Source organism: Macaca thibetana, chromosome 18, assembly GCF_024542745.1.
Source record: "Macaca thibetana thibetana isolate TM-01 chromosome 18, ASM2454274v1, whole genome shotgun sequence".
NCBI lineage: Eukaryota > Metazoa > Chordata > Mammalia > Primates > Cercopithecidae > Macaca > Macaca thibetana.
This window is the reverse complement of record NC_065595.1, coordinates 6597020-6622535: the sequence shown is the minus strand read 5'-3', so window position 1 is coordinate 6622535 and position 25516 is coordinate 6597020. Positions and strand designations below refer to the sequence as shown.

The window sequence follows — 25516 nt, the reverse complement described above, 5'->3', positions numbered from 1 at the left end:
CACATGTACACGTATGTTTATTGCGGCACTATTCACAAGAGCAAAGACTTGGAATCAACCCAAATGTCCATCAGTGACAGACTGGATTAAGAAAATGTGGCACATATACACCATGGAATACTATGCAGCCATAAGAGAGGATGAGTTCGTGTCTTTTCTAGGGACATGGATGTAGCTGGAAACCATCATTCTCAGCAAACTATCGCAAGAACAGAAAACCAAATACCGCATGTTCTCACTCATAGGTGGGAACTGAACAATGAGATCACTTGGACACAGCAAGGGGAACATCACACACTGGGTCCTATTGTGGGGAGGGGGTAGGGGGGAGGGATAACATTAGGAGATTTACCTAATGTAAATGATGAGTTAATGGGTTCCTCACTCCAACATGGCACATGTATACATATGTAACAAACCTGCATGTTGTGCACATGTACCCTAGAACTTAAAGTAAAATAATAATAATAATAATAATAATAATAAAGAAGTTAAGGTCAGAAAAAAGAATTCTAAGATGTTACTTCTACCGAGTCACTACAGGAAGAGGGATGGATAACTGATTAATAAAAGAGCCAGAAATCTGCTTTGAAAAATTAATCCATGCCACTCCTCCTGAGTTTGTATTAAGAGGTTAATGTTGGTTGATTCCAGCAAGTTTTATGTCAGGAGCATTCCCTAGGTGGGTCCCTCTGTGCCATCTTCTTCAGTACCATGAAATATCGTTCATATTTCTTTCCCAATAAACAACTGACAGACATTTTGAAACACTTAAATCATCCTCAACAAGTAACACTCTTCTAACATCAAAGATAATTCTTGCTAATTGCTGTGGGAAGAATTAACCCTTGAATCAGAAAACCCTCTGAGGCAAAATTCTGAAAAATTCACTCCTGTGTAGTTTCAGTAATCGGTTGGTGAAAAAATAAGAGAAAATGTTCGGCCAGAAGATAAATGTCTATATCTTTCTTTTTTCATTCTGCAGAAAATCCCTTCTTTCTGGTATTATGAAAAGAAGTGAACTAAAAGAAAACAATAAATGTAAGATAATCCAAAACTTAAGGGATGAAAACCAACTAAATAAAAAAGTGATGACAAAATAAAGAATGATATGAAGTATAAAATTAAATAGTTAAATAAAAATACTGAATGTATTAAAACTAAATTCAGTATCTATTTATTAAAACTAAATTCAGTAATTGAAAATAAAAGCTCATATACAAAGAAAAACATAAAGAGTTGATGAAATAAATGAGTTTTAAGATCAGTGATAAAAAATGTGAAATGCCACAAGTCAACTACTTTGAGAAAAAAAAAATGAGTTGCAAGCACAGAATATAAAGAATTAAAATAATTCATAATAAAATGAATAATAACCAACACTTTTTAAAGTAACACAGATTATAGTAAAGAAACTTACTAGATTTTAAAGAAATAGAACACCACATATAAAACTTAAAGAATAAAAAATATAGTTAAAATTAGTAAAAAGTAAGAAAATGATCAAATTAATTGAGATCATATAAAGAAATGGAATGAATATCATTTTCATTCCTTGACATTTATCCTTAAGTTACACTTCCATAAATTAAAATAAAAAGGTTTTCCTGTAAAACATTAACATTTATGTAAATGCAAAACCATATTTCTTCTTCAACTTAACGCTACATATGTTATAGAATACATTTATATACAAGTATATGTGATAAATACGTGGGTGTGGGTATTCATGGAGAAATAGAATGCTAGTGGAATTCAGAGAAAAAAGAGACAAAAACCAAAATAAGCTGAATAAAATAAAACAGAATACAAGGGGTGACTTTAATGGACCTGTGGCATATTATACGTTATGAATAGAATATGATGAACTCAACAATGCTCTTCAGGATTGATCAAGCAATTTATGTTTACAGTGTATTTTTCTTTTTAATTAATGTGCATGGATTAATTATGCTATTTGAGTAGACAAATATCAACTACATATAGCCTGTACAATATGATGCTTTGAAATATGTACACATTATGAAATGGTTAAATTGAATTAATTAACATCTGCATTACCTCACATATTTATAAAAAATTGTGGCGATAATACTGATTATACTATCTACTTTTTAAAGCAAATTTCAAGAATACAATACATTGTTATTAACTATAGTGGCCATGGTATATTATACACTAGATCTCTTGAACTTACTCCTCCTGTGTAATTGAAATTGGGTATCCTTTGACCAATATCTCCCCACTCCTCTCTCCATCTCTCAGCTCTTAGTAACCACCACTCTACTTTCTACTCTATGAGTTCAAGTTTTTGGATTCCACACAGAAGTGAAATCATGGGGTATTTGTTTTTCGGTGCCTGGATTATTTCTGTTAATATCATGTCTTACAGGTTCATCCATATTGTTGCAAAAGAAATGTTTTCCTTCTTCTCTAAGGCTAAATAGTATTCCATTCTAAATATATACCACTTTTTCTTTATTCATTCATACACTGATGGACATTTAGACTGATTCATTATCTTAGCACATAAATATAATATATAATCTATTATATAAATATGCCAAACTATGTGTATGTATAGTTGATTCTGGATTGTATGAATGCTTTATATAATCAATAAAGAAAGAACAAAAATATTTTTAAAGAAAATCTAAAATTGAATAAAAGTAGATCAGTAGAGATAAAAAATTGATAATTTACCTTCACTAAAAAATTAACGAAGTCAAATATATTTGGGATACATATTTTCATGATGTATTATAAGATATAAAGGACTGCAACAAGTATTTAACTTCATCTAATGGGTTTTTTTTTTTAAGTATTTTGTGGACATTCTACAATTATTTTTTGAATCTCTGAAACTAATGTAGGACAGAGTAAATGAGAAAAATACATTGATGTTGATGGGAATTAAGGTTGTAACTATGGGAGTAGAAAGATATCAATATGAAATTTTAAAAAGAAAAAGAGAGCACTGTGGCATTAGGTTTGAATTTGAGATGTCAATATGAACTTATAATATCTTAAAATAAAACATGTTTCTAATCTTGGTGCACGGAAAAATCTGGGCTCAAAGATCCCAGATAGTGTCCAGATCTTGATTTTTTAAATACTATTCTTCATTAAAAGGACACATGGCTTCTTGTTAAAATGTCTGCATCTACATAGGGGGCAGTGAAAATTTGTGAGTCTCAACATCTTGTTTTGGCAGAAAGAATTAAAGTACAAATATACAGATGGTGTAGTTTCAAAAGAAAACAGGAACTAGCTTGGAGAGTCTCACAGTGGCCAAATTTGAGTATATTGGAATATCAGAAAGAATATTGATAACAATGATTTATTTCTTTCTAAATGCTTGAGTTCACACTGACTCATAAAAAGTCGAGAGAGGGGAAGAGGTAGGAAAGAATGTGTTATATAGAAAAATTTCAACTAACTCCATGTAAAAAAGAAAAAAACAGAATAGGAGTATTGTACCAACCCTTTTACAACTATTAATGGAGTAATTGATAAAGAAAGGGATTGTTAATAAGTGTTAAAACCATCAGTTGAAGGTGTGTTAGGGAACAGGATCTCAAAGTATCATCTTGTAATTACAAAGTACCAGCCTGATAATTACAAAGGAACTTTGCAATGTAAATGTCTGATGGATTAGCACAGTGATCAACATACCATCATTTTACTGGGACAAACTGACATTAACACCCTCCAGATGCTATGAATTGAGAGGCTCTCAATACTACATATGAAGAATATTTTCACAAAAATAATATCTTTAACATTTTTTTCATGAGAAAACAGTTATAAAAGATCCTAATTGTGCAGCAGTCTATACTAGTCTAGACATCTCAAAAATATCAATGTCATGAAACATTTTTTTAAATGTAGGTTTGTGTTCCAGGACAAAAATTGAAGAAACTTGATAACAAAATGTCATGTATGATCCGTGATTGAAAAATATAACTTTTAAAGATATTTTCAATTTTGAAAAAATATGAGCTGTGTAACGGTATTGCTAAATCAAGGTTGATAATGTTATTGTGGTTATACAGGAAAATGTCATTTTTAGTTGATACTTGCTGAAGTTTTAGGAACGTAATGTCACAAGGCCTACAATTTATTTTCAAATGGTTCAGAAAGCACATACACAATGGAAATATATTTTTAAATGTCTACAATTGAAGAATCGAAGTGAAGGCAATTATACATTTTACTGCTTATCCAACTCACACGTAAGTTCTAAATTGTTCAATACAAGAAGTTAGGGAAAAACAGAAATGAAAAGCCCGAATACTCCTACAGCCACAAATTAAAGTTATTCTACTTCTCCAAACCTCACACATGCAAAACAACACGCAGCAGGTATATAGGCAAATTCTTCCAGATTTTCTGTAAGCAAATACATTTGACCCTTGAAGAACACAGGTCTGAACTGTGTAAGTCCACTTATGCGCAGATTTTCTTCTGCCTTTGGCACCCCGAGACAGAAAGACCAATCCTTCCTCTTCCTCTTCCTCAGTCTACTCAACATGAGGACAATGAGGATGAAGACCTTCAAAAGAATCTACTTCTACTTAATAAATAGGAAACATGTATATTTTATTTCGCTTATGTTTTCTTAATGACATTTTCTTTTCTCTAGCTTACTTTATTGACAGAATACAGTATATAATACACATAACATACAACATACGAGTTAACTGTTTATGTTATTGGTAAGGCTTCCAGTCAACAGTTGGCTATTAGTCATTAAGTGTTTAGGAATTAAGAGCCTACACAGGGTTTTTCAACTGTAGAAGAGGCCAGAACTCCCCTAAACTTCACATTGTTTAAGGGTCAATTGTGCTTCCAAATCCACATACTTCAAGAGAATAGAAAAAGAGAAAATGCTTCTCAATAATTTTTATTTTACTTAAATGCTTAATGGAAAAACTTAAAAAACAGTATGAGATTTCAAATGTAGGCTCCATCTACTCATGAATATAAATGTAAATATCTTAAACCTAAGTTAGTAAGATGAATCCAGCAACATATAATAAATTGGTAATATATTAAAACTAATTAGTTTCCTATTAAGAATGCAAGATTGTATATTATTAGAACAAATTCACTAATTCAAATTATAATAGAGATTACGTCAGTAGGTGCTGAAAAGCATTTAATATAACTTGGAATAAATTATTTAAAATAACATATAAACTATAGAAGAAAAATCCCTTAAACTAATATAGGTTATCACAAAAAATCTATCACAAATGTCATAAATTAGTGGTCAAATTGAAATCTTACTTGTTAGAGGTCAGGAATCAGCCAATTGTATCTCTTATAACTGTAATGAAAAGATTAAAAAGTAATAAATCAAACTTATTTTTATAGATAACATGGTTGTTCATATAAAAAACAAGTTGACTGATAGGTTATTAGAACTAATGAAGATGGTAAAGCAAAATAAAAATCTTGTTTTAAAAAGTGTATATAGTTTTACAGATAGGTGTGTGTGAAATACAATTATACAGCTGTATGTAATTATAAGGTTAAACAGTTATACAACTATATCCATATAAAAGTATATATAACCATACACTGTGTATTAGTCTGTTCTCACACTGCTAATAAAGACACACCTGAGACTGGGTAATTCAATTTATAAAGGAAAGAGATTTAATAGACTCACAGTTCCACATGGCTGGGGAAGCCTGACAATCATGGTAGAAGGCAAAGGAGAAGCGAAGTCACATCTTGCATGGTGGCAGGCAAGAGACAGCTTTTATAAATCTGATGATTTAGAAAATCATCAGATCTCGTGAGACTTGTTCACTAACAGAGAACAACACGGGAAAGACTCGCCCCCACGATTCAGTTACCTCCCACTGGGTCCCTCCCATGACACATGGAAATTATTACAATTCAAGGTGAGATTTAGGTGGACACCCACAGCCAAACCATATTATACAGGATTGTTAATTTATGTGTAAACTTGTTCAGCCCACGGTACACAGATATTTGGTGAAACAGGTCTACATGTTGCTGCGCAGGTATTTTAGATGCAATTAACACATAGATAGAATATGAGCAAAATATAGTACCCTCCATAACGTGGGTGAGATTCATGCCATCAGCTGAAGGCTTAAGAAAGAGAGAGACCTTCCCTAGGAAGAGGACCTTAGGACTCCAGCAGTGACATCTGCTCTTCCTTGTGTAGGCATCCAGCCTTCTGGCCTGGCCTGCAGATTTTGAATTTATCAGTCTCCAAAATTCAGTGAGCCAACTACTTAAATAATCTGTGTGTATGTGTGTATTATATATATAATATATGTATTATCTATTATATATATGCATTATATATTATATATATTATACATGTATTATCTATTATATGTGTATTATCTATTATATATAATATATGTATTATCTATTATATATGTACTATATATAATATATAATATATATTATCTATTATATATGTATTATATGTATTATATATATACTATATGTATTATATATAATACACACACCTCTTTCCCTTTCTCTAAAAATATGACTTCTAATCAAATTGATCTATAGATCCAATGTAATTCCTATAAAAAATCTTGTGAAAGTACACATACACAAGTGTATGTGATTGTATACAAATTGACAAGAATATTTTAAAATATATGTAGAAATGCAAACGACTAAGAAGAAATCAAGATGAGGTGATTTTTCTTAATCTATATCAAGAATTAATGTGTCATTGTTTAAGAATTAAGGTAATGGGGTATTAGAACAGGAATAGTCAAATGGATGGAAAATAAAGAGTCCAAAAGGAACAAAGCACAGATTAAATCTTGATTAATGACAAATACACTCCATTACATTCTCAACTTGGATTTCAAGAGAGTAGACAAATACAGCCTATAAAATGAATGTTATTGAGTCAACTCAGAATCCACATGGGAAAAAAAATCAAACTAGTGCCAAAATTAATGCCTATTAATGTGTATTAAAAATCCATTGCAAAAAGCACATTTTCAAAGGCAGTGTGGTAACACATTGTTATAACTTTAGATAGGATTTCTTCAATGAAAAAATAATAAATGTAGTCTGTATGAAAGGACATTACATAAATTCAACTGCATTAAAATCAAGTGCTTTGGCTCCTGAGGGACCCAGAAATATTGACTTCTGAACTATTCATTGTGGTTGTTAACTAAGAAAAATATATTTTACACCTATCAAATAAAAACTTATTTTGTCTTTTATGCGAAGTCTGTTCCTTCTTCCCTAGAGACCTTGAAGACCTATTGTTCAAGAAGGAGAAACTGAAGAGCGAGAAGGGAAGTGAGAGCCAGCAGTCCAGACAGAACCAGGCCTGAGCTGGGAGAAAGGGAGACAGTTTGTGAAAGGGAAGTAAGACAGTGGTTCTAAAAGATACTGAGTCCTGAAATTGAAAAGAAAGGTTTAGTTATGCCCAGATGCTGTTAAATAGTAGTGAAGGACACTTGGAAAGAGCAAGTTTGAAAAATGTAATTATAGAAAAATAAAGAGAGGTGCCCTGCTAGTGCTTGGAGTCTTGCTCCATTTAATAATTGGTTACATATATTGACAAGCTGATTCCCAGAGAACGAACTTTCTGTAAGTTAGAAGGAGGGGTATCATAATCACAAATGATGTAAAGCAGACCTCTATGTTCAATGGCTCATTAGTTAACCGTAGGTATGTTTGCTAATCAGCACAAGAATCTACTCTAAAAACACATATTGAATGTGATGTATTAGGAGATTTAGGGATTATATAATTAAAATATTTATACCTTCAGGCTTAAGGAGATTCATTCTTTTGAAGATCTCTCTGCTTTTTATGTTCTCACACTTGTAGAGTTTATTACTGCTTTTTTTTTTTTTTTTTTTTTGGAGATGGAGTCTGGCTCTGTCACCCAGACTGGAGTGCAGTGGCACAATCTCGGCTCGCTGCAACCTCCACCTCCCAAGTTCACGCAATTCTCCTGCCTCAGCCTCCTGAGTGGCTAGGATTACAGGTGTGCGCCATCACGCCTGGCTAATTTTTGTATTTTTAGTAGAGATGGGGTTTCACCATGTTGATCAGGATGGTCTTGAACTCCTGACCTCGTGATCTGCCCGCCTCTATTACTGCTTTATAGCAATGCAGCTGAATCCTAAAATCTTCCCCAATTTGACTCCATTTGTGTAATCCCCCAGAAGCATCATTGGATCCTAGGTTATGCACCAGGTTGGAGGTATGGAATGGAAGGATGCTTGGGCCTCACCTATTCTGATTGGTTAAATGGGGAGCCTTCCCTCAGAGAATTCAACAAAAATCAATTGGAAATTGGACATTAGCTAAACGGACAAGTACAGGTGGACTGAACACAAAAGGGAATTCTACAAACACATTTACAAGATTAAGAAGTATCTTTTTGTCTTGTTTTAAGAGATGTATTGCTATGTTGCACAGCCTGGCCTGCTTGAGTAACACAGCAGCGCATCTATGGGCTCAAGCAGTCTTCCCACCTCAGGTCTCAAATAACCGGGACTGCAGGAATGTGCCTCTGTGCCTGGCTAAGGTTTCGAGTTTTGCTACTATATCTTGTCATTCTTGTATCTAATTACAAGAAATTTGTTGGTAAATATAGGTAAATATTAGGAACACTAATACTGCTCTGATGTTCGTCATGTGTTTCTCTGTATAGTATTAACTAAGCAGCACTGGGAAAAATGCATTAATCGCTGCTTTGTATGTCAAGCTTGATATTATAAAAATCCCTGTTAAAAAAGAAAAATACATGCCTCCAATATCCCAGAGGACTTAACAGGTTTATGGCTTGCTTCCTAGTTTGAAAAATGCTGACCTATAAAACTAAATTATTATTCTTTTAAAATGTGTTTCCACAGGAAGTTATCATTAAAAATGAAAAAAAAAATCTGTATAGTTTAATACTTTATTTTGTATCAAAGAACAAATTTTAAAACATCCTCAAAGACATTGTGAACTATTTATAAATCTTCATGAAACTTTGTGAAAACTAGTTTGCCTTATTCTCCATTTAAAAATTTCAGATATCAGTATTAGATATCCAATGTCCCCTTAGTGACCTAGAGCTGTAATGAGCATGACAGACTGATTCCAGACAATTCAGACCTACTTTCCTATTTCACAGGTGGATATTTCAGCCTATATAACAGCTCCATTTTAAATTAATGGATATATTTTTGGTAGTAAATGAAAGACTCAATTTTAATTCACCTAATAGTCTCCTTAACGATATTTAATTAGGACAGCTGTTAAGGGTACATGATCGTACATACTTCATTTGGTTTTCCCCATTAAATTAGCACTACTATTATTTCACTCTTTTATTGGAAGCTTACTAATGGGGCTACATATTTGTGTGTGTGTATACATATACACTCTAGATAGATAGATAGATAGATAGATAGAGAGAGAGATATAGCTCTAAGAAACTTTTATAATACTAGAATATGCTTCCTGATTAGGTCGAACAGTGATTCTTTTTCCTGTTAATAATTGGATTAACCTTATTAAGAATTTAGAATCTCCTATTCCCTTTTCTCAGAAAAATCTCTGAATTGGAGGGCCTCCACAGAAGTTCTATCATTAGCTAGATATATCAGCTGACAATGATTCAGTGATCAAAGTGATGATGTGATAAAGATGCAAATATTTGATGGTTTTTTCCCCAAGAATTCTACTTTGCATCAATATTACAGTGATGTTACTTTGAAATACACTCTTAAGAAATTAATTATCCCTGTAGATATTATACATGTTTTACTTCTGATAGCTGTTTTCTATAGTCTGGCAAATTATTATAAGATAGAAGATTTCAAATTGAAGTTCTGTATTTTTTAATCACATAAAACTACCACAGGAATGTTTTCATTTCTAAATATATACCTAACTCCAATGTGTATCTGCTTTTCCAGGGAACATTGATTATAAATTCAGCCTTAGTCCAACCTACATATGTATCTAGTTCTCCCAACTGATTTTATAGGCCTTCGGAATTATTCCATTTATTAACTACTCCCTCATGTAAGTGAAGTTTATTAGGCAACAATTTAACTCATTCTGGTCACTGGCTTATCAGTTCTTTGATTTAATAGTATTACACAAATATCACATAATCCAATATTATCATATTTTCTATAAATCTATAGAACCAAACCAAACAAGACACAAAATCTAAAGAAGAATGATGAGAGAAATGCTATTTGTTAAAATGTCTATGGAATGTCTTCTTTGTGTAAAATATGACAAATTCAGGAAACTAATTATAATATCTCAAATAATCAAACCATAGGAACACTTAGAAAAAACAGGTGGGTCACATTTGAATTACTGATAATGTAAAAATGCTCATAACAATCAGGAAGAATTATTATAATTTCCAGAAAAAAAAGGCTTTGGGCTGAACATAGTAATAATTCAATAGCCTTCCTGAATTGGTATGCATTTAGAGAAAAGGTTTTAAAATTATGAGAAAATGCAGTGGAGTATATTTGCTAGCATTAATAGTATTAGTAATAATGCTGATTTATACAGATTGTATTAAACAAATAAATATAATGTATTTAACAATCCTCCCATTAAAAAGTGGGATATATTTCTGTTCTCCTTGAATTTGGTCTTGCCTATGACTTCTCTGATACTAAGGTAAAATGGAAAGAGTGGTACACCATTTCCGGAAATAGCCTTTTTGAAGAGTGGCAGTTCCCATGCTGGTCTCAAGCCTAGAGATGTCATGTAGAGAATAGACTGCTCTATTAGAGAACCCTCATGAAGCAGCTCAGAAACTACATGGAGGGAGAGAGATAGCAGTCAGGGCTACCTTTCCCACCAAGGTAGCAAGCCTGTCAGTGGAATCATCTTGAACAACGTGGCCCTGCCCCCAGCTATCAGCAGAAAACCATTGAACACCAGACAGAGCAAGGAAATTGACAAGACCCTCCTCAATTTCTAACCCACAAGATCATAAGAATACATTCACCATAGTTTTAAACTCCTAAATTCAGGATGACATGTTGAGTGGCAATCGAAACTAGAACAGGATGTTTTATCAGTGCAACATTTTGTATTTTAAAATTGAGTGATATATGCTGTTAGTTTTCATCCAAATAGCAGATTATGAAAACTCTGCAGTGAGAAAATTAGCTGGCATTTCCATGCAGGCAAACTTTGAGGCACAAATTGAGCCAAAGTGGCCCAGAAAATACGGAATCTGTCTTCTTAAGTGAATACTGTTACTTAGAATGTGACTGAACAAGCACAAGATTTGATATATGGCATCTTTTAATATTTATAATTATATGAAAGTTTCTCTACGTGCCAGTAATTTATGCTATTTTCTTAATCTTTACAAAAGTTATGTTTATTTTTAACTGAAAATAAGAACTGATTAACATCTTTTTGAGAAATGGAAAAATTTCCCTTACCAGTACGTTAATGTAAGAATATGGTGATGGCTCTAAAGAAATCAGTTATGAAGGAATAACTGTTCTATGGCAGGCAAAACAGTATACGGAGTAATACAAAATAAAAAAAATATGTTTTCAACCATAAAGTATAATCTATTGTACCTGAAATAATATAAGATTCCAGGATAAATGAAACACTTCAAAAAAATCAATTGAACTTGACAAATTTTGAAGATATTTCAAGAACTGCTATTTCTCAAGCTGACAATCTTTTTTATAAAGTAGAAAAATTAGCAACATTTTAGCCAAATGCAGATCTCCTGCAAGTGTCCTGAAAAATAAGTGAATAATGAATTATTTTTAGGAGAGCAATCATGGTAATTTTCTTCACGAGCTAAAAATTGTAATCACTGTTGATGTGATACAAGGAGCTATGACTCAGAATTCTTACATTAATTTTCTTTATTTGGTTGAGAAATAGGCAAGAGAAAAAGGTAGCAGCTACCAGGATAAAAGCTGATGAGGGGCATTGGGAGTTGCACAGCACTGCAGAGACAAAAATTACAACTCTTGGCTCCCAGGGCAGACAACCTTGAGAGTGAAGATGACAAAGTTGGCAAGTATAGCCATGGAAGCCCAATATTTGATGCCACGTTTCCCTCAGGGTATCTGCAAATTTCTCAGAGCCTAGAGGCTGAGAAGCCTAACAGAAAGCAGCAGCTGAGTCTAAGAAGCTAATTAGAGTTTTCACTGGGCTCAAATGCATGGGAGGAAAAAAAAGAAAGTTCAGTGCCCAGAAATGAGTAAATTATGAAAAGTAGATTAGAAGGAAAATATAAAAGAAAACAGAAGAGATAGATGGAACATAGCATAAATTTGGAATCCAAGAAAAGCAACCATGAGAGAATAGATGAGAAACACTACCTGATCATGATCAATAAGTTTCTAAAACATCTGAACAATATCAAGTCCCAGAGTCACAAAGGGCCACAAACTAAAGCAAGGTCAACAGATCTACGGCAATACCGATGGTGGGTGCCTAGGAATGGAGCTAGAAATGGGAATTGACCGCAAATGAGGGATTTCTTTGAGGTAATAGCAATATTCTAAACCTGAATTCTAGTATGAGCTGCACAACTCCCTAAGTTTACTAAAAATCATTGAGTTGTACATTAAAATCAGTGTATTTACTGTATGCAAATTGTGCCTTGATAAACTAAAAAAAAAAAAAGAATAAATATGAAGAAAACCATATCTAGAAATATTGAGTGAGATGCTGCAGAAGAACAAAGAGAAAGAGATATTCAAAGCATCCAGGCTGGGTGTGGTAGCTCACATCTATACTTCCAGGGCCATGGAAGGCTGAGGTGGGAGGATCACTTGAGGTCAAGAATTCAAGATCAGCCTAAGCAACATAAAGAGATCCTTATGTCTACAAGCAATAACAACAACAACAAAAAACAGGAACAAAGAAATGAAGATACCAAACCTTCATTTAAAAAAAAAACAAAACTACTAACCACTCTTATAAATACATAAATATATAACTAAAGGATAATAAAAAAGTAAAAGAAATTCACTTTTTCTCCTCTTTTTTTTTTTTTGAGACGGAGTCTCGCCCTGCCGCCCAGGCTGGAGTGCGGTGGCGCGATCTCGGCTCACTGCAAGCTCCACCTCCCGGGTTTACGCCATTCTCCTGCCTCAGCCTCCCGAGTAGCTGGGACTACAGGCGCCGCCACCTCGCCTGGCTAATTTTTTGTACTTTTAGTAGAGACGGGGTTTCACTGTGTTAGCCAGGATGGTCTCGATCTCCTGACCTCGTGATCCGCCCGCCTCGGCCTCCCAAAGCGCTGGGATTACAGGCGTGAGCCACCGCGCCCGGCCGACTTTTTCTTTCTTTATTCAAAATAAAATGTCTGAAAGAAAAAAAAGAATGAAAGTGGAAGTTAAAGAGCATTGAAAATGAATATTAGATCATAGATTTAAACACTATATTTGTCATTACATTAACAATAAATTGATTAAATACTTTAATTAAAAAGCAGATTGTCAGATTGAATTTTAAAACCTGTTGTATGTGAATTGTATACATTTTAATAATTGGAGTACAAAAAGGATGAAAGTTATGACTGGAATAAGAAATACTATGCAAACATTAGCTAAAATATGGTTAATATATTACAGCTGAGATTATAAATGGGCTCAACAGTTTTAGCATACAATAGATCACTAATAATAATATATACACTTTTTTTATATCCTCTGACCTGGAAATTTTACTTCTAGGAAATTATCATGTAGAAATAGCTGAAAATTAAGCAGGAGAATGTTCTTTACAGCATTATTTACAATAATATTTTTAAGTTGGAAACAATCTTGTCAATCTTGTCACATAAAGTTAAGTAATTTGTATACATTTATAAATGAATACCTGCATGTAACAGGTCATAGTCTGCAGTTATTTAAAGAATAAAGTAGATTTCCATATATAGATGGGAAAATGTATATGCAATGCACTTTTTAAAAAAACTTTGGGATAATTCAGAGAGCATATTCTTATATTTTACAACAAAATATGTGTCTGCAAATGGATATAAAAATCCAGGACACTACCCACCTGCTCATTAATAATAGTGATTTCTTATGAATAAGATTAAAAATAATCATAATTTTTTACTATTACTTAACAGTTAAATATTTTACAATAATAAATATAAAAAAATAGATTAAAGTAGAATTCATGCTATAATATCATACCAGAACAGAATTTGTGCCATACTAGTACTTCTGGAGTACTGAAATCAAGTATCAAAATAATATCTAATGCAAAGGACATTTTATTGCAACTTCTTAGGGATGACATTAGTTGAATTTTAAGAATGATGTGTTAGATTCAATTTATAAATCACTGTTAGATAATCCTTAATCCACCTGTGTGTAGCAATCTAGAAAATAACATCAGATGTAAAGCCAATAGGTAGATTTATTCTCAAAGTCTCTTTGCTTAGTGGAGTGCTTGAAAATTTCTTGGTAAACTTGTCCAAGGGTATTTTATTGCTTTTTTTAAAAAAAATATGTCATTATGTTTGCATGCACTAATAAAAGAGCAGCTGTGTTCCCTTCAGGTCCACAGTGAATGAACATGCAGTGTGGAAGGACTGAAGTAGACTCTGTGGTAGAATAAGTGGTGAACTATACGAACTGAAGCCAAGAAGCAAAATGTTTCATCAAGATCCTGGCCAGAAATAAGGACTGCAAAATTTTTAAGAGCACCAAGTACTCCAATAACGACTCATCCTTGAGGCCGGGAGAAAAATCAATTCCATTAGTGTGTATACTCCCAGAAAAGTGCCCCGTGAGAACCATGTGAAGTAGGTTTCGTAGCAATACAACTTCTATTAGCAGGGCCCTCGGAGTTAGTCAATAATTTATCATTACGTGAACTGAGCTTGGGAAAATCATATTAAGCCTAAGCAAATAAGGAACAGAGTTTGATCTGACTCTTGTCCTTTATTAATCCGGAATTGATTTTTGGGTCAGACACCAAATTTTAAGTGGTTGTATGTGTTGTCACTCAGATATGTTTTTTTCATTTTGGTGTTCCAATGAATCGTAGAGACATGAACCTTGGCTTAGAATATTTGCATTTGCTAAGATGAAAGTCAAACCATTCAACTTTACAGAACAAAGGAAAGTTAAGGGCAGAAACAAGAGTATTGGGAGTTTGCTTTGTGCATGAGACACTGCTTGAGTATTGCACTGGAGGATATGGAAAGGTTCCTTAATCAAGTGCCTCAAACAGCAAGTCTGAACTTCTTCATTAATGTCAGAGGACAGAAAAGTTACCCTTATCTTAGCCTGTTATGTTGATATAAGAAATTCACACACAGAATTTTCCAAATTCGATAGATTTTCGAATTATGAGACACTTAAATTCTTATTTTAAATGTATTTGCCAATGAAATTACCCATGATTATAAGCATGATTTCAAGCTAACTGTAACAGGAATAAAATCCTACATTACATTTTAATAAGGTAGTAGCAATCTTGAGTTATTAAGAAATGTTGTATATGCTGCACACTGTTAGAAATATGTTAGCATGGTATTGTTGGCCACCCACGGATTATCACACAGATAAGGACACCTTCAGAAGCAAATGTTCACTTCATGTTACGCTCACAAAGTTTTGAGACTGTAAAATGTATGGCACAATTTGAAGTATTTGGCCACTGTCCGTGACACGAATGGGTTGTATAAACTGCATTTACATCCAGTGAAAAAAGTAAACTACCACGCTGATGAAGATAGCTGAACAGACCTTAGAACACTACCCTAGAACTAAATGTATGATCCTGTGGCATGCTAGTGGATCCCCTGAACACACTAAACCTTTGATTAAAGATTTGTAAGAAGAAAATAATAAACTAATTTCCAGAACTATATATATATTTACATTGGAAAGAAAATGAAATGGAAAATAAAATAAGCAACAGCTTCAAATTTATTTAATTACATTGATTTGAAACCTTTTTTCAAAAGCCAAGCAATGCTCAGCACAGAGAATTAGAATTCAGACAAAACCATGTTCAGTATTAGTTTGTAAAATCTAAAATGTGATTAGGACAAGAGGTTAGTACTGGGAAATAATTTCTACTAGTCATAGTGAATAAAACTGTGCAATTTTAGTAAAAATGAAACTAGTGGAGATCTTTTTACATATTTACAAATATCTGTGAACACTGGGGCATCCAGTTTCTCCATCATGGCATTAGAAGCAGTATAATTCAATGGTAAGAATATGCACCCCAGAGTCAGAGAAAGACCTGGATTGAAGTTGCTCAGTTGTATATTCACTTTGGAAAAGTATTCAATCTCTCTGAACTTTGTGATTATCTCATGTAAAACTTAGTATTAAAAATAAAAAAAAAGTTATTGGATTGGTCAACATTAAAGATAGTGTCGTATATAATTCACATCAAAAATTTTGCACTATAGGCTGTTGAATTAAATGTCTCCTAAAACTGCCACCTTATATATTTTAAGTCCACCCCAAAGGTTTCTCTGTACACAGTGAACCGTAACCTAAATGGAGGTGTAAGCAGACCATAACTGAGGTTGTACCAATCACTGAACTTCGACCAATCAAAAGGGACCACCCATTCAAGCTGTGTTCCAACAAGGGAAAAGCTGAGCTGTCACCAATTATTCTATGTGACTTTTCACTTTTCCTGTCCATGAATCTTCTTCCACCACACGGCTGTACTGGCGTCTCTCTGAGCATACTCTGGTTCCAGAGGCTCCGGATTGGTGAAGTGTTCTTTGCTCAGTTAATCTCTGTTAAATTTAATTTGGCTAAGGATTTTCTTTTACAAGGTCAATGTAAAACCCCTAAGGGGAGACCACGTACTTTTACACGGTTCAGTATTGACAGGAGGGAAGCCCACAGACAGAAGGACCCAGATCTCAATCTAGGGTTTGGGCTTTGCCTCTCAATGAAACAAATCCATAGGTTTTTGAATGAAGACTTGATAGTAATCGGATTATATTAAAAAAGATTTCGCTAACTTTTTCATTCTGAGTATGCTAGAGGGAGGGAGGAGGGAAAGGGCAGAGCCATGGAGATTGTTTAAAAGCTATTTCCCAAAAATCTTTAGCTCACAGGACACTAGGAATAGGAAAAGTGAGGTAAAGACATCATATTTAAATATATTTTGAAAGACATCAGGGTTTTCTGATAGATTGGATGTGAACTGTCTGAAAAAGAGATAAATCAAGAACAACTCTAATTATTTGACACTCTAATTAAAAGGATATAACTTTCATCAATTTAATCAGGAAAGGCTGCCGTTGAAGCATTTTTTTTTTTTTTTTTTGACGGAATCTCACTCTGTTGCCCTGGCTGGAGTGCAGTGGAAAGATCTCAGCTCACTGCAAGCACTGCCACCCGGGTTCAAGAGATTCTCCTGCCTCAGCCTCCTGAGTAGCTGAAATTACAGGCGCCTGCCACCACGCCAGGCTAATTATTGTAGTTTTAATAGAGATGAGGTTTCACCATCTTGGCCAGGCTGGTCTTGAGCTCCTGACCTCATGATCCACCCACCTTGGCCTTCCAAAGTGTTGGGATTACAGGCGTAAACCACCGCGCCTGGCCAGTGAAGCAGATTTATGAGGAAAGACCAGAAACTCAATTCTGGAGAGGTAAAGAATGAAATGTCTATCTATGAGAATGAAGTTAGGAACGTCAGGTGTACAGATAACCTTTTCAGATGTTCGTGAGAGTGGTGGGCTGATGAGATGTACTTGGCAGTCATCAGCATGAACATGACATTTAAAGCCATCGCTAGGCTCCCCAAGGTCAGCATCCAGAGGAGAGCTCAGCAACAAAGACAAAAGTGATCAGTGAGGTATGAGGGAAACCAAAGCAGCACAACAGAAAGGAATCCTAGAGATGAAAGTATATTGAGGAAGAAACGACATTCTACTGGGTCAAATACTGCTGTTCATTGGCGTCATGCATTAAGAATTGTTGAGTGAAGTGGAAAATGTCACATATGAAAGTTATCAGTAACTGATAACATGATGACAAACATGGCTTCAGAGAAGTGGTGGAAAAGAGTCCTGACTGCAGTGGGTTTGAGAGAGAATGAGGAATAGAAAATAGGAGAAAGCAAATATAGACACCTACCTGTTTTAAAGCATTTTTTGGTTTGCTTTTACAGAAGCAGATAAGTGCTGTTGTTTCATTATGTGGGGGAGCTGGCAGATTGTTTATAAGCTAAAAGGAGTAAACTCATCAGGAAGAGAAAATTATTGATGTAGGTAACAGATAAGTGAATACTTTTTTCTAATTGTTTATTATGGAAATTTTGAAAGAAAGAAAGTAAAGAGAATATTATCGTGAACACCCACATATCTAGAAACCAGCTTTAATAATTGTGAACATGCTTTCAATCTTGTTTACTAATCACCCCACTTGTTTTTATTGTGTTTACTTATTTATGTATTTTAATTAATTTTTGCTGCAGGATTTTAAAGCAAATTCCAGATATCATACAACTTCTCTACTGAAGCTGGTATGTTGTCCTAAATGAAAATGATATTACAATTTTACATAACAATATGGAATTAACCTAACAATTTTGACCTCAATCACTTAGTATTATTTGAATAGTATTTAATATCTGGTTCATATCTGAATGTTTCCAATTGAATCTAAATATTTTTCTTATAGCATATTTGTTTAATTCAGCATTTAAATAAGCACAAGCACTAATTTTGGTTGTTATGTCTTCTATATCTATTTTACTCTCCACTTTTTTCTTCTTTAATCATCAAAACTAGCCCTAAAGAATATCCAACTTTCTGCATTTAGTTTATTGCTTCTTCCTAATATGAGCTAACTTGTTCTTCTATTTCTTCCAGGTGTTGCAAAAGTACAGTTAGACCTCGAAAGTTAATTAGCTAACAGTTCAATTACATCTATACATGATGAATTTTAGAGGCCATGCCTCACACTCCCCATTTCATCACATTTTGAGGCACTTATGCCTACGTGGCCTCTTTTGATGATGCTGATATCACTGGGTAATGTGCAGTCTGAACCTTTCTCATAACATTCCCCATCAACTCTTCACCTAATGCTTACATCATTGACTGAGCCATCGAATGTGGTCTAAATTCATTATTACATTACAGATCGCAATACAGTATTTTCCTAATTTTATCATCCCTTCTGGAGTCTTTTCCAGAAATTAGGAAGTTAACCTAAAAGAAAAGTCAGAGATGTATGGCAGGATTAATGCAAATTTTGCCAATTTTCCGAATCATACATGGGCACCTTAGCAAACTCTGGTTGAAAACAAGGAGCTGTTTCTTTAAAAAAAAAAAATCTTTTATCAGTGCAAGGATTTTAGATATATTTAATGCTTTCAATCTTTTTTGTTCGTGCTTGAATTCTCTCCCTTGAGTCAGAGTGAATTTATTCAAGTTTTCTGCTATACATTTTCTAAAAATTAATAAGCAATTCTTTGTTTAGGTTTGTGGCAAATTTGAGCAGAAAGTACAGAGTTCCCATAGCCCTCTGTCCCCACCCATGCACAGCCTCCCCTGCTGTCAACATTCCACACAGCACTGGTGCATTTGTTATAATCGATAAATCTACATGGGCACATCATTGTCATCCAAAATACATAGTTCACATGAGGCTTCACTCTTGGTGTTTTACATTCTGTGGGTTTGGACAAATGTGTAATGACATAGATCACATTATAGTATACAGAGTGGTTTCACTGTCCTAAAAATCCACTGTGCTCTGCCTATTCATCTTTCTCCCCTCTAACCTCTGTCCTCCACAAATCTTTTCACTGTCTGCATAGTTTTGTCTTTTCTAGAATGTCACATAGTTGGAATCATGCAGTGTGTAGACTTTTCAGACTGGCTTCTTTCACTCGGTAATATACATTGAAGTTTCCTCTATGTATTTTCATGGCATGTGTATTAGTGAGGGATCTCTAGAGAGAGAACCAACAGGGTACACAGATGATAGATAGATAGATAGATAGATAGATAGATAGATAGATAGATAGACAGACAGAAAGTTGACAGCTAGATGGATGGATAAATGAATAGATAGATAAGAGGGGATTTATTTGGAGAATTGACTCATGTGATTATGGAGGCTGAGAAGTGCCATGATAAGACATCTGCAAGTTGGACAACCAGGAATGTCAACAGTGTGGTTCAGTCCAAGTCTAAAAGCCTCCAAACCAGGGAAGATAAGGGTGTGACTCTCAGTCTGAGGCAGAGGGCCTGAGAACCTGGGGGCTGCTGGTACAAGTCTTGGAGTCTAAAGACCAGAGAAGGCTGGAGTTCTGGGGTCAGGGCCAGGAAAAGAAGGGTGCTCCGGCTCCAAAAATGAAAGAGTGAAATTGCCTTCCCTCTATCATTTTATCCTATCTGGGTCCCCAGTAAAGTGGACGGTGCCCACCCACTTGAGGGAGGCTCTTTCCCACTCTGTTCAAGGACTCGCATGGAGAAAATTTATCCAATTTTCTCCGGAAACATCCTCACAGACACACCCAGAAATAGTGCTTTACCAGCTGTCCAGATTAACTTTATCCAGTCAAGTTGACACCGAAAATTAACCATCACAGCATGATAGCTAATTTGTTTCTAATGCTGAATGATATTCCATTGTCTGGATAGATCCCAGTTTGTTTATCTATTTACATACTGATGGATATTTTGGTTGCTTCCAAGTTCGGGTCAATGTGAAAAAAAATGCAGCTATAAATATCTGTGTACCCATTTTTATGTGTACATAAATTTGCAATTTATTTGGGTAACCTGCTATTTTTTTTACGCACCACAGTAGTTTTTGATGGCTTCCAGGTAGTCCTAGGCTCATCATGCATATTTCCCTTCCCAAATCCACCGTGAGAATCTCTCTAATCATCTTTGGTTCTGTGCAACATGAAATGAGCAGGAAACACAAACTGTGATGTCATCTCATGGCACAGTTAGACTGTCTCTCAAAATTGGCCATCAGGCCTTCTGCTATGTTCTATTCTTTCTCTTGAGCATATTATTTCTTTTCTCAAATGTATAAATTTAAATGTTCAATTTTTAGAAAAAGCAATTCAAACACACAAAAAATGACATTTCTAGTTGCCTTATGAATATTCCTAGCTCATTTTGGTCAAAATAAGATCAACATTCTGCTTTTCAATTCTTTCATGTGTCTTATTTTTATTAACTCCAAACTGTCTATTATGTGGATTCAAATCATTGTGATTCTTCCCAGTTTATCCACCTTCATTGATGTCTATTACTTACAGAGTAAGTGCAACTGCTTAGCCTAAACCTTAAGTATTTGTCTACAACCTTAATTTATACTCCTTCTTTTGTAACATAAAAGCATACATAAACTCTGTGATTCCTGGCAAAACAGATTCAAGCACTGAATACTTTGTGCCTCAAATGTAAACAACATGATCAGGAAATATGACCAGACATTAAAAAACTATTTGAAAATTGTCAGTGTTCCCTTTCCACAATAAAGTGATTTTTAATGTCATTTTATTTTTATAGTACCTTTGAATCTGGAAGAACAATATATAAAACATTAATAGATAAATGTTAATCATTTTATACATTAAAAAATGAGTTAGATATTAAGATTTGCTTGGGTAATGTGGGTGTTTCATTGGACTATTTAGCTTAAGAGTAGTAAAGGTATTTTTGACTAAAAAGTGTGATCTTTTTACTTGAGTGCCACACTTCATTTTATATGTAATAGACACAGTTTAAGGTTATGCAATTCAGTAGGTCAAATTTTACTTACTCATATAAGATTCTGCATTCATAATAGTTAGAGCCTTGTCTTTTCTGCAACGACAAAAAAAATATGTGGGTAACATGTTAATACCAGTTCTTTGGTTGCATATCAGGATCATCCTGTATAGCTTTTAGAAATGTAGTCTGGGGGCAGTGGCTCACACCTGTAATGCCTGTGTTTGAGAGGCTGAAGCCTGAAAATTGCTTGAACCTAGGAGATGGAGGTTATAGTCAGTGGAGATTGTGCCACTGCACTCTAGCCTGGGTGACAGAGTGAGACTCTGTCAAAAAAAAAAAAAAAAAAAAAAAAAAAGAAAAGAAAAGAAAAGAAAGAAAGAAAGAGAAGAAGGAAGGAAGGAAGGAAGGAAGGAAGGAAGGAAGGAAGGAAGGAAGGAAGGGAGGGAGGGAGAGAAAGAGAAAGAAAGAAAGAAAGAAAGAAAGAAAGAAAGAAAGAAAGAAAGAAAGAAAGAAAGAAAGAAAGAAAGAGAGAGAGAGAAAGAAAGAAAGAGAAGGAAAGGAAGGAAGGAAGGAGGGAAGGAAGGAAGGAAAGAAGGAAGGAAGGAAAAGAAAGAAGGAAAGCAAGCAAGCAAGCAAGCAAGCAAGCGTAGCTGGCATAGCTGGGCCTTACCCTACAGCTACTAGATTTGATTCCCCATGGGTGGTGACAAATAATCTGTTTAAAAAAAAAATTCTAAGTACTCTAGTTTTCACAGAACACTTGAAATTAAGATTTTTGAGGCAACAATTTGATATATTAAATAGAGAAGTAATATTTTGAACATAACACAGTATCATTTCTAATTTATGGTCAAAACCTGAGGCACAATAATCACAAAAGTAACCAAACTGTTTATCACAATGTGGTTGGAAATAAGGAAAAATGTGGAAATTACCTCAGTGTCAAACTAAAGGTGATTAATTAAATGCATATTGTTCAGTGAGCTACTCAAATGCATTATGGCCATTATATGACAATTTAGATCTAAATACACTGACACATAAAATATCTACTGTATACATTCTGTGTGAAAAAGAAAATCCTAAGTAAAAATGTGTACCATAGAATATACATATACGTATTTTTTCTTTTTCTTGTTTCAAAGTAAAAAATATATATGTTATATATATATAAATATATATATTTTCTTGTATATATGTAAAAAATTTAAGTCTAGGAATATATACCATATCGGTAATGTGTATTTTTGTCTGAGTGGTAGGATTATGTGATCGTTCTTCACAATTTACTTATTTCTGGATCTCTTTTGTAGTAACTGTTGTTGTTGTTGTCACTTACTTAATGTTTTCATTTAAAAATCCACAGCCTATTAGCAAAATAATAATGAAATAATTGACAACAATGAAATATGAAGAAAGGTAAGAGAAAAGTTTCTGGGGAAACTAGAGACTCTGTTGTCAGAGGGCACAAAGCTGATAAAATGTCTAGTACTTCCAAGTTGCCACTGTTAGAAGGCTGAGGTTACCCTGAGAGAATCACAGTACTTGGAGCACTGCTTTAGAACTCAGTAGTACCTCGTTTACCTGCTTCCTGGTGCAAAGACCACATCTTGCCATCAGTTCATACAGAGTCACCTCTGGCTTTGCCATGATCCTGAACACCACCAGCAAGCCCAGAGGATACACGGGAAGTAAATACCAACTAAGTTGAGTGATCTAGAGTGTAGAAGAAAGGGGAGGAAAACCACCACTAAGCAAACTTCCCCTAGGAAGAACTAGTAGAAGTAACCAAATCACAGAAGTAATTAGACTGTATTAATGTTTACCATATGCTTAATTATGACCACCTCAATGAACATAAACATTCATATAGGTCAATTTCAAATGTCTAATTTCATCTTTAACGTCGTTGTTTCATTTTTGGCAGATCGGTGAGCTGGGCTCCTTATGTGCCTGAAAGAGTTTGAATTTCCTGTTAACTCCCAATCAATAGTATTTTCAACAAGAAATGTGCAATTGAGATCAAGTGCTGTTTAAGTGCGGCTAGGGTTTCCACGGGCAGACACTTGTAGTGAACACAGTTATGGATCAGCAAAAGTACAGATCTATTTGGAGAAAGAGAAAAAAATGCATTGTATTTTGCTTCAATTATAAAATACCATCCTCTCAAAGGTGGTTCTAAATTACAAAGGACTTTGATTTCTAGGTAGATTCTGGGTAGAGAAGACTTCCCTTCATATTGAGGCATTAATGATGCCTTTTAACCTGGGAAGCAATATGACTGGAGTCGTACTTTGAGAAGATTAATCAGGTTTGGTTGCAGAATGAAAGAGAAAATGAAGTCAAGAGATTGGTTTAGAGGCTGTAGCAGAAGCTTAGTCATATATCAAAATGATCAAATATCAAGAAAAACAATTCTGAACTGCATAACTTGTATAAAGTAATTTTCAATGATTTTTTTTCATGGTTATGATAAAAGAACTGGATTGGCAGAAACCTTTACCCTGAATCAAGAGTTAATTTGTCTTCGAGCTCATCTTAACGATATCAGAACATAGGGAGCAAACAATGGGGTGACTGCCCTCAGTGCTTGATTTTTAACGGTTTTGAAGAGAATAGTTAATTTCTTCTCCTAGTAAGAAATAATAAATACATTAAAAGAAATGAATTCCCTGCCCCTTTGTACACCTGTCTATTTCTTCAAAACATTCAATACTATTGATGAGATATCACCTTTTATAATTCGTGTTCATTAGAGTTCTCTTGTCAGGAAATGCAAATGAAATGTAGTATATACCAACAACTTTTACAGAAAGACGAGATAATCCTAAGAGAATAATATTTTCAAATTTGAATGTTAATAATTATGATGTACATTATGGTTCCGATATATGTATATGTTGTGGGATGAGACATGCTCTTAGTTTTTCATTTCATTTATTCATTTTGCAGTTTACATTATTGTCCCCTTTGAAGTAAAATGTAGTAAGATGTTCTCAAATTTTATTGAGAGTTAACAGATGGCCAAAGAAAATGTTTCTTTTTATTTTTTCATCAAAATACAACTTGCGTTTTGATTAACCTTATATTCTAATAAGAACTCTTTCAGAATGCAGTCAGAAAGGGCAAATAAGTATCTTTCATAGAAATGATAAAAATTTCCTTTAACAGACAAAGAGATCGATGGGAAAGTCATGTTTTTGCATTTGTCGCAGCTGCCAATAAACCAAGAATAAATCAAGTGAGACAAGGCAGGAGCCATTTTACATGTAATTCCTGATAAGATTATCTGTTTCAGCCTCTCTCTCTTCCCTTCCTCTGTGGAATTTTGCATTCCCTTACTGCTTTTAATGTTACCGTCCTATTGCATATGTATTTTTACCATGCAATAACTCATATTTATTTTAAAGAACACTACACTTGAAGTCAGCGGATCACAAGGAATGAGGGGGTTTGGATGTGAGACCTTCTAAATATAATGTAAAGCTTATTATGATCTTTATGGTGGGTAGAGAGATGGAGGATAATAGGAAAGAAGTATTTGAACTACATTGCTGAAAGTAGCAAAAATATCAATCATTTATATATGGAAATTTGAGTAATACATGAACTACATGGTAAATTATTTGGGAAGGTTACATGGCTCACGTTTTATTATACCTTCTCTATCCGATGCCGTTGAATACACATGATGGGCCCAACAAGTTAAATAACCCAGTGAAATGTGAACATGCTTCTTTGTATTGAAGTTAAATTTAGTGAAGGCCACCCACTTTCAATAAC

General features: G+C 34.2%; 1 long non-coding RNA gene across 1 annotated transcript; it reads left to right on the top strand.

Moving 5' to 3' along the window:
• The first annotated feature begins 7270 nt into the window (after positions 1–7270).
• On the top strand, positions 7271–24461 carry LOC126941027 (uncharacterized). The gene is made up of 2 exons (XR_007721054.1): positions 7271–7392; positions 23661–24461. It is a non-coding gene; the product is annotated as an uncharacterized LOC126941027 (long non-coding RNA).
• Positions 24462–25516: the final 1055 nt, after the last annotated feature.